This window comes from Cavia porcellus, unplaced genomic scaffold (assembly GCF_034190915.1).
Source record: "Cavia porcellus strain 051 isolate PalLab524CR breed Dunkin Hartley unplaced genomic scaffold, mCavPor4.1 scaffold_26, whole genome shotgun sequence".
Classification (NCBI taxonomy): Eukaryota; Metazoa; Chordata; class Mammalia; order Rodentia; family Caviidae; genus Cavia; species Cavia porcellus.
The window spans coordinates 7,950,624-7,959,614 of NW_026947509.1; the positions used below are offsets into that span (position 1 = coordinate 7,950,624).

Genomic DNA, 8,991 nt, shown 5'->3' on the forward strand with positions numbered 1-8,991 from the left:
GTAGATAGGTGTACCAGTTCCCCAAGATGGGTGTTATTATTATGTATCTCAGGCACACACCAATTCAAGAGAATCTAGGTTTACATGGTCAAAATTGTTTTTAGCAGTTAAGCAGTTCTGTGGGTTCATCTCCCGTGCAGAAAGCCTCTCCTGCCAGCATCTTCAACAGAACTCAGTGTGAACGCCTGCCTCCACGGCTCAGTAGTGGAGTCAGAGGCTTCCCAGTTCTGAGTGACCCAGGCCAGCGGCCCCCTGTCCCGTGTGGCTCCTGAGGGCAGGTGGGGTGTCTGGTCTGAATGGAAACATGCCAGACTCTGAAGACAGGACGAGGGGAGAAAAGAAAGGCAAACCATCCTTGTCCCGGCCTGTGGGTGAGTCCACGGAGACCCTAGAGGGGGAGTGGGGATGAAAAGGAAACAAGAGATGCAAAGAACGGAGACAAGATGAAGTCCATTCGATCAAATCTCGTTTATTCAAGGAATGAGTATCAAAATATAGGGTATTGGGGAGGCGGGATTTGGGTTCTGAGACATCAGCAGGTAACTTAGCAACAGTGGCAAGACTGAGGGTCATAGGTTAATTCAAATTTCCCGGGCTTGGGCTCATAAGGTAGGCTGATTAGCATAATCCCTGAATAGGCCAGGCCAAACAAGCTAGGTAGGCAAGGTGGTGCTTAACTACCCAACTTAACTCCTAGAGGGAGTTAAGGTGGTACGGCCTGCAGATATAAGGTGGCGGCCAATTACAGGGCTTCCCACACATCCTAATAAAAGTGTCCTACCAATGGGTTTCAAATGGTAGTATTTTGGAGATAGTGATACCTTCTGTTTCGTTCAGCTGCTCAGCACAGATGCTGGAGTATCGCAGCTCTGCAGTAGTTTGATTCTACTAATGGCATCACCTGCCCTGGAGACTGAGTGTGGGAACTGGGGTCCCTGCACCTGCTGAGTGGTGGTGACAAAGCAGATGCCAGAGTGAACTAGGTCTCACAGAGTCACATCCAGGACTCCCCTGACTACACCACTTGAACAAGCTCCTCTAAGTTCCAGCACTTTCTTTCTAAAAGTGCTGCTATGCATTGAGATGTTGGTTGTTGTTATGGTTTGAAAACTGGTGGTCAACTTAACGCCAGCTGGATTACATCAGCATGCAGTGAGAGAAGATGCTCCACCTGAGGAGGGTTACCAGGATAAATAGGTGGAGAAGAAGGGAGGTGGAGAGAGAGGGTTGAGGCATTAAGGAGGCATTGTGGGTTCTCCTACGGGTTGCTGTCTGAGCTGTTGGTTCTCCTGGAGAAGCCTTGGTCCTCACATTGAGTATTGCTTCCTGGCTCCTGGCTCCGGAGGGAAGACATGTGCTGCCTGGTCTCCAGGATGAACTCGTCACGTTGCTTCCTGGCACGTACCCAACTGTGCTTCTCATCGCAAGAGCTCGGGGCCTCCGTGTCGCTGAGGACAGCTGTGGTACCTTCAAGGACAGCCCACTCTTTGTTGTGAGTGTTACTTCTCAGCTCCAGTGTAGAACCCTCATCCCACTAGCACAGCTCCTTCATCCTGTTGGCATGGACTTTCTGGCTTCCACCACTGACCCTTGGGTCTTCCCGGCATGGATCCATAAGAGAGACTGGTGTGAGTCCTTCTTGTGGGCTCTGGACCTCCAGTTGGGCTCGTGGGAGGCATGTTCTGAGTTCTGAGTTCTGGGTTTTTATCTGGACTCGTGGGACATTGCCGTAGGGTTTAGGCTCTTGACTAAATAATCTGTGTCTTTGGTGTTGCGCATAGATTTCCTGCATTTTCTTGTGTTAACTTCCGGTGACCATTATAAAAACATTATGAACTCCATGTCCTAATCCTAGTTGTTCTCTGTGTACAACCCCTGACTACAACAGTTGTTCATTCTGGCTTCTTCGTAGACTAGTGCGTGACTCCCAGAAACCCGCTAAAGGAATCCGATGTTGCCTTTCTACACGGAGAAGGTGAGACGGGGTTCATGGCCTTAGAATCGCTATTCATCGTCTATGTAGTGCAGGGAAAGAGGTATTAAACTGCTGGATCAGGAACCAGATACAATCAAAAAGGGTACAAATAAATAGCAACACTAGTGGCATTTAGAGATGGTGAAAATTCAAACACGCACCACGCTTGCTTCCACGTTCATTTGTGTTCATTTTTGCTTTATCTTATTACCCATGCCTTTCTTAAATCCAGAAAAAGATGAATGACAGAAAAAAAGAGAACAGAATAGGGGTTAAACGGCAGAAAGCAGAGGAGAGGAGGAAAAGACAATTCCACCTAGCAGCTTACTAAGACTGCTGTGAGAGACCAGAAATCTTGGCTCTGCACGCAGGGGCAGCCAAGGTAAAATTAGATCATCTATGCATTACACGCTCAGCGTCTTACCAGACAAGGCTACATGTTGCATACAGAAAGAGTTTTGTTTTATTTAGCAGTTGACCATAAGAGGAATTATTACAGGGTTCTTTGTGTGAAGAACATAGTAGAGGTTATATTTTAAACCTTTACATAAAGCACAGATGTTCTCTGGCAACCATTTCTCACCTTTCCTCCATGCCGTCTAAGTATGGAATCACTTGCTCTTCAAATTGAGTAATATTTCTAGGAAACAAACTTAAATCACTTCACCTATAGCAGATTGTCCTTGATTTAGTAACTTCTCATCCCTTTATCATAAGTTTGTATGTCTAATGTATTTTATTTCACTACTGTGTATAATGCCCATTTATACTGTTTTGATAGAGTACATAACAAAATATGAATTTTAAAAATAGTGCCAACATAGTATATTGAGTATAGCATTAGAAACAATGTAGTTTTCTACAAAGATTGAAAGATTTTAGTTTGGGAGTAGAGGCACAGGCTTCTAATTCCAGCATTCCAGAGGCTGAGGCAGGAGGATCTCTGCAAGTTCAAGATCAGCCTAAGTACGTAGTGAGTCCAAGGCCAGTCTGAACTATATAGTGAGACCCTGTTTTAAAAATAAAAATGAAACAACAATAACCAAAAATAAAACAGAAAAATTTCATAGGAAAGCCAAAGATTATACTTTCATGAGACATATTTGAGAGTAATTTAAAACTTCTTATAAGGTGTTAATGAACCAAAATTGACACCAATTATAAATAGTTCTTCGGTCTTATTTATATCATTTTTTGTTAATCTTCTAGTCTGTAACTTTCCTGTAGAATCGCCACACTCTGAATGCTTGAAAACACTAACATTGTTGTGATTCTAATGCTACCTGTCTTAGTTACTTTTTACTCGTTGCTGAGACAAAATACCGGAAGCCCAAGTTGGGAAAGAAAAGATTTATTTCTTAGTTTTTGGAGGTTTCAGTCCACACTCAGTTGGCTCCAAGGCAGGTGGGCATGGCTGAGCCGCAGTTCATGGCGGCTGCGAACAGCAAGCAGGAACCAGCAAAGAGCAAGACACACCTTCTTCCTGCCATTACATCACATCCTGGCTCCACCCCTATGTGGGTGGAGCACTGACACCATCAATCCAAGCATTAGACAATGAACCATCACAAATGCACAGTGCAACCTCATGAGGCCTGGCGGACACAGACATAAACTGTGACACTACCCATATCCAGACTTGCCATTAATTCACATCAAAGTTCAACTCACACATTTCTACAACCAAAGCTATGGGATTCTGAAGGGATATATAAGGTCAGGATCAGAGTCAGGTCCCTAGAAGTATGTAACTTTCCAACATCATTATGGACGGAATAAATTTCCTTCTTAAAATAATGGCTGACATTGCCAGAGGCTACAGAGATACCAAGGTAGCCTCCTTCTGTGTGAGGGACCCTGGGGACAGATAGCAGCTCTCCTAGATAGGAAGTCACAGCTCCGCTAGTCAGTTTGCCTTACCACCCTACATAATTTGCACACCTAAGTGGTGATCAGATGTCGTGGAGATGACAGCAAAGATTATTTTCGTGCCACCCTACACTGAAATCCCATGGTGTGAACATTGTTTTTAGGCTCAATGACTAACACCACTGCAGCTCACCTGAAGGTTCAAACTCATCTGTTCTCCAGGAATGGCCCCTGACTTTTTGGAGGTTCAGCCTCAGCTGGCCATGTCCAAGGGCTGTCTCACATCATGAGCCACTTTCGGACACACCATGTCACATCCAGCACACCACAGCTTCCCACCAGGACTTTCAAGTGCAGACCAGAGAAACAGCTGATGCGGTAGAGGAAGACAGCAAGACAAGCTGAGAGAGAAGTCTTTACTTGAAGGCCCCCATGCATGCTGGACTCCATTTGGTTCCCTTCACTGGTAAAGTTTTCCTCTGTGGGTTTTCTTTCTGGTCTACTGAGGACTTGACCAATAGCCCGTGGAATGTGTCAGCTCTAATTGCCTGTGTGGATTGGCACAAGTCATGCCTTAAAATTGGAATGTTGTCACGTGAAATATAGCCTTTCAAAGGGATAAACGAAGCCTGGAAAATGTCTTATCCGAGCATTCCTTAAAAGCAACTGCATTCTGCCATGCTATGGGGCAGATGACCTTTATAGAACCAGCTCAGCAAATTCCCTTGATGCCCAAGATTCAACAGGTACCAGGACCCTTGCTCCTCCCCCAGTCCTAAAAAAGCAGGTTGGCTTCTCCCTCCAGCAATATCAGACAATGGCCAGAGGCCCTTTGGGTGCTTGCACACAGCTGTAGCCAAGGAAACTTTCCAAATGAAGTAGATAATTGGTGAGTTGTGAAGAAGATGAGGGATGTGAGAGCCCGGGCTCACTTGGGCATGTGCCCCCTAATGGGTGAGTGATTTCCACAGGTGTTGCCTAGTGGCCAGGTAATAGCAGTCAAGCAAGCCTCCTTAGACCAAGCTTGGAGAATGCTTGAGGCGCTTATTAGCAGATTTGCCCATGAGAAAGATGCCATACAGCATGGGTATGATTGGCTGAGGAGAAGAGAAGACCCTGCCACCAGCTGGACGCCTGTCACGCGAGGCACCACAGGCTGATATTTCACGCATTTTCACCTGGCCACTTATGTTTTTCTCCAGGGTCTGTTTCCTTTAGAAATAAACCAATTAAGCAATAAATACAAGGGCATGCAGAAAATTAGCTCTTTGCTTATTCTCCCTCCCTTGAGCATGAGGCAGACAAGTGCTCAGAATGGTGAATATAAATTTGACCTGGACAGTACAGCACAGTGGGGGAAACATTCATTTCAGACAGCATAACCTCAGACAATCCCCTTCCCTTAAACACTTCTCACTGAAGACGTGCCTATCATGTTTTTGGCCTATCAACATGCCAAAGGAGTTGAATGCATTTTTAAAATAGTTTGTGCAACTTAAGACTAATGAACTAGTTGGCTAAATTTTGGAGGAAAAATAGCCGAATTAAATTTCTCTCTTTCCCATGAGATTGAATCAATGAGGGACAAAGGCAGCGCCAGATCTCTCTATCATTTGGGGACAGACAATTGAGAGCTGCCCCTAGGGAAGACTCTTGAACCGAAACTTTCAAGAAAGATCCCATAGAAAAAGTCAGCCCATAGGAAATGTCTAGTTGAGCTGATAAGTGGCAGACTATCCCACTTACCAAACTTCCATTACAACCCTCGTTCAGGCACATCACGTGAAGGAATAATTATTTTTGTCCAAGGGTACATCTCTTTGGGAAAATGACCATCTGTGATCTTCTAAAAATCTCAAGATTGATTTGCGACATTTTCCCTAGAGATCCCACCATGCCCTCACCATGCCATGAGACAAGGACACAGATGATTCCTTTTTTAGAGATGGGTAAAGTTGCTTTTGGAGAGCGACACAGATACAAAGGCATCTCCTTCCAGGGAGGGGAGCCAAGATGCTTTGGATTCCTGGAGAAGCCAGTGTGAGACTCTTACCAAGTGACCTTATAGATACTCAGCTCTGATTGATACTCTTTCAAGTATTTGCAGTCACTCAGGATCTGTCTCTCATTGAGATGGTCCCATTTTTGTGACCATTTACTTATAAATTCCTACTTTAGTTAAACCATAGTTGACAAATGCTGGCATTGGATTGGATTGGATTTACCTGGAAGAGATGTTCTGCTGTTATTATAAAATCCAAACACAAAATCCATGCAAAGTTTAGCTGATCAAATGCTTTCTTCTGGAACTTTCCACCCTGAGTGAGGGCAGCAGAGGCAGCAGGAAGGCTCAGTGACCGTTGTCCCAGGGGAGCCCCAGTGGTGTGGCCTGGATGTTCATGTCTCTCCCAGCTCATTTGCAGAAATGCCAAACCCCAAGGCGATGTGTTAGGAAGTGAGACCTTCGGGAGGGGATTAGGTCAGGAATGGGATCAGTGCCCTCAAGGAAGACTTGTAACTTCTGCATCGTGGAATGCAGCGCAGAGCCGGCCATCGTGAACAGAAAGTGGAACCTGCCTCACACTGAAGCTGCTCATGCCTTTGTCTTTGACTTCCGAGCCTTCAGAACTGAGAAATAAATTTCTGTTGCTTATAAATTTATAAACTGCTCAGCTTAAGGCCGTTAAGGTTGTTATAGGAGCCGGAATGGACTAAGACACATGGCTTTTCCTGCAATAATCAACGGCATTCCTACTTTCCTGCCCCAGAGCTTCCTGCTACGCCCTAATTCTGCTCTCCCTAAACCCCATTCCTTCCATCACCCTCATGAGAAATAACCAATAGCTAACCTTTTGATCTGCAGAAACATTTTCCTGTGATTCCACGTACTTATTTAGCCCAGTGATTTTTTTCTTAGTTGTTACTAAGTTAGCTGACACATCCAGTGCATCCCATACATCAACTCTGAGCTCATGAGGATAATCCTGGTGTCTGTTTTCCCAGCACATTGTATCTGAATTCTCAGTATCTGTAAAGTACCCATCCTAACACAGGCGCAGTCAACACTTTACTTCCAGGTGATATTTTAATACGTTTATATATTAGCCTCTTTCAGGAGGCTGTGAGGTTCTTGTGGACAGAGCCTGGATTTTCTTTTCTCTAACATCATTTCTGATAATATAAGAAGCTACCAAATGACTAAATTCACTTCAAGGGGACCATCAGAGTCATCTCCTTAAAGTTTCTTATCAGCACGGGCCCATAGTTTATTAATAACAGTCATACAACTAACTTAATTTTTTCAAAGATAAAGCTAATGATTATTTCAGTTATCATTGTCTTATGAGCAATCACCCCACAAAGAGCTTAAAACAGTAGTAACTGTTAGGATTGTTACCTTCAGTGGTCCTGAGGCTGACTAAACTCAACTGAGTAACTCTTAGCATTCTTTAAGCGGTGAGAGGAGTCTGATGGCTGGGACTGGAGCCATCAGAACCCCTCCTCATCGATTCATCCAGTGGGGTGGTTGGAGCCGATGGTCATCTGGGATCTCAGCGGGGGGCCTTGGCCGGAACACTCAGGCTCAGTTTATTCATGTGGCTTGGGCTTCTCTTCAGCATAGCAGTTGATTTTCAAGAATGAGCATCCCCTGAGAACCAGGAAAACTGTATCATCTCTTCTACCCTAACCTTAGATATCCCTTCTGCGATGGTGTCATGCCCAGCCAGCTCCAAGGAGACAAGGCGGTCTATCCAAACTGGGGCAGCACGACTTTGTGATGCAGGATGGACATATGGGGTGGCTGCATCACCGTATCTGTCTTCCAGTAGCTTTCCTGTGACTACTTGCCTCAAACAATCCCTTCTGAAGAGACCTCCAATGTTCCGCCATTGGCCTGAAGGTCAGGACTTGTGTCCCATACGTTAGATGCAGGTGTAGATGGTACCCAGTGGGAATTTCTCTGGCAGAGTCCCTTGGCTACTCATTCTGAACTGAAGATCAGTGAGTGAAGTTGTCACCCACCCATCCCAGGTCCAATCTCAGACAGGGAAAATACTGTAAATATGTTTTCCTTTTGAAAAACAGATAAAAAGTTTCACAGGTAACTAAAACAAGGGCGATTAGAGGCTACTGGATTAGAGTTTAAGGAGAAGGGGACTAAGGTTTTACCACTTTCATAAAGTCTGAGGAGCTTCTATTTCCTGAATTTCTCAAGATATTGCTCAGCAAGTATTTGTTAAAAGAATGAATGAACTAAGAGATGCTCCTGCTCACTGAGTAAAACCATGTAGTGGGTGCTGGGAACATGCGCTCAGTGGAGTCATCTGGAATAGAAAATGCTCTCTGTTCTGGGGGAGGAGGACGTGAGGCCCCACACCCACAACCAGGAGGCAGAGAAGAAACACAGCCACTCTTCCCGTTGCCTCATTCATGTGGCCAGCAACGGGGCCTTCGCAGCCTCCTCCCCAAAGACAGTGGCAGCACAGCGGAGCTGCTCGCCAATCTTCTGCCAGAAGTGAAGCCTGGTTGGTGAGTTTCTCCTGTCTTCCCTATATGCCGGTTTAGTGGCTACCAGAATCCGGATTAAGGTGTGGGCACCTCAGCTGGGCTCAGCGTGTCTCACCCGTTCCTCAGGGTCCCTTTCACCCTCTCACTTGCATCCTGCCCTCGGCTCATTGCTGGTCTTCCTACTTAGAATCTTTGGGTTGGATCGAAGGCTTATGGTTACACCCAGGAGGGTTTTTGATGTACAGGCATGCATACTTAGGATACGTTTATGATTCTATGCATGTTTGTATGTAAATTTTTATATCTCCTTGGGTAACACCCCTGCAGGGGTACTGATTGGCAGGACGTGTAATGGGGGACACTATTCAGAAGGTTGCTGGCCTCCTAAGGGCTTCTCTGCACGCTATGACCAGCTTCTCCACGGGCAGAGCACAGAGTTGGTGATGTGGAATTCAATACTTCCTTAAATGAACCAACACCATGAGATTTAAAGTCCAGTTCAGTTTAATTTTGTCTCCAATGAAGAAATTACTGTTACACCCATACTTGAGGGCCGGCCAAACTGTATGACTTCACACAGCCTTTGGAACAGTATTGAGTTACCTAACCTCTTAGTGTGCCTGCTCGCTGCTCCCTGA

The 8,991-nt window shown here is 45.4% G+C and overlaps 1 long non-coding RNA gene across 1 annotated transcript; it reads left to right on the top strand.

Moving 5' to 3' along the window:
- Window positions 1-1,130: 1,130 nt before the first annotated feature.
- Window positions 1,131-8,506, top strand: LOC134473180 (uncharacterized). Its single transcript, XR_010043286.1, has 3 exons — window positions 1,131-1,492; window positions 1,913-1,975; window positions 4,067-8,506. It is a non-coding gene; the product is annotated as an uncharacterized LOC134473180 (long non-coding RNA).
- Window positions 8,507-8,991: the final 485 nt, after the last annotated feature.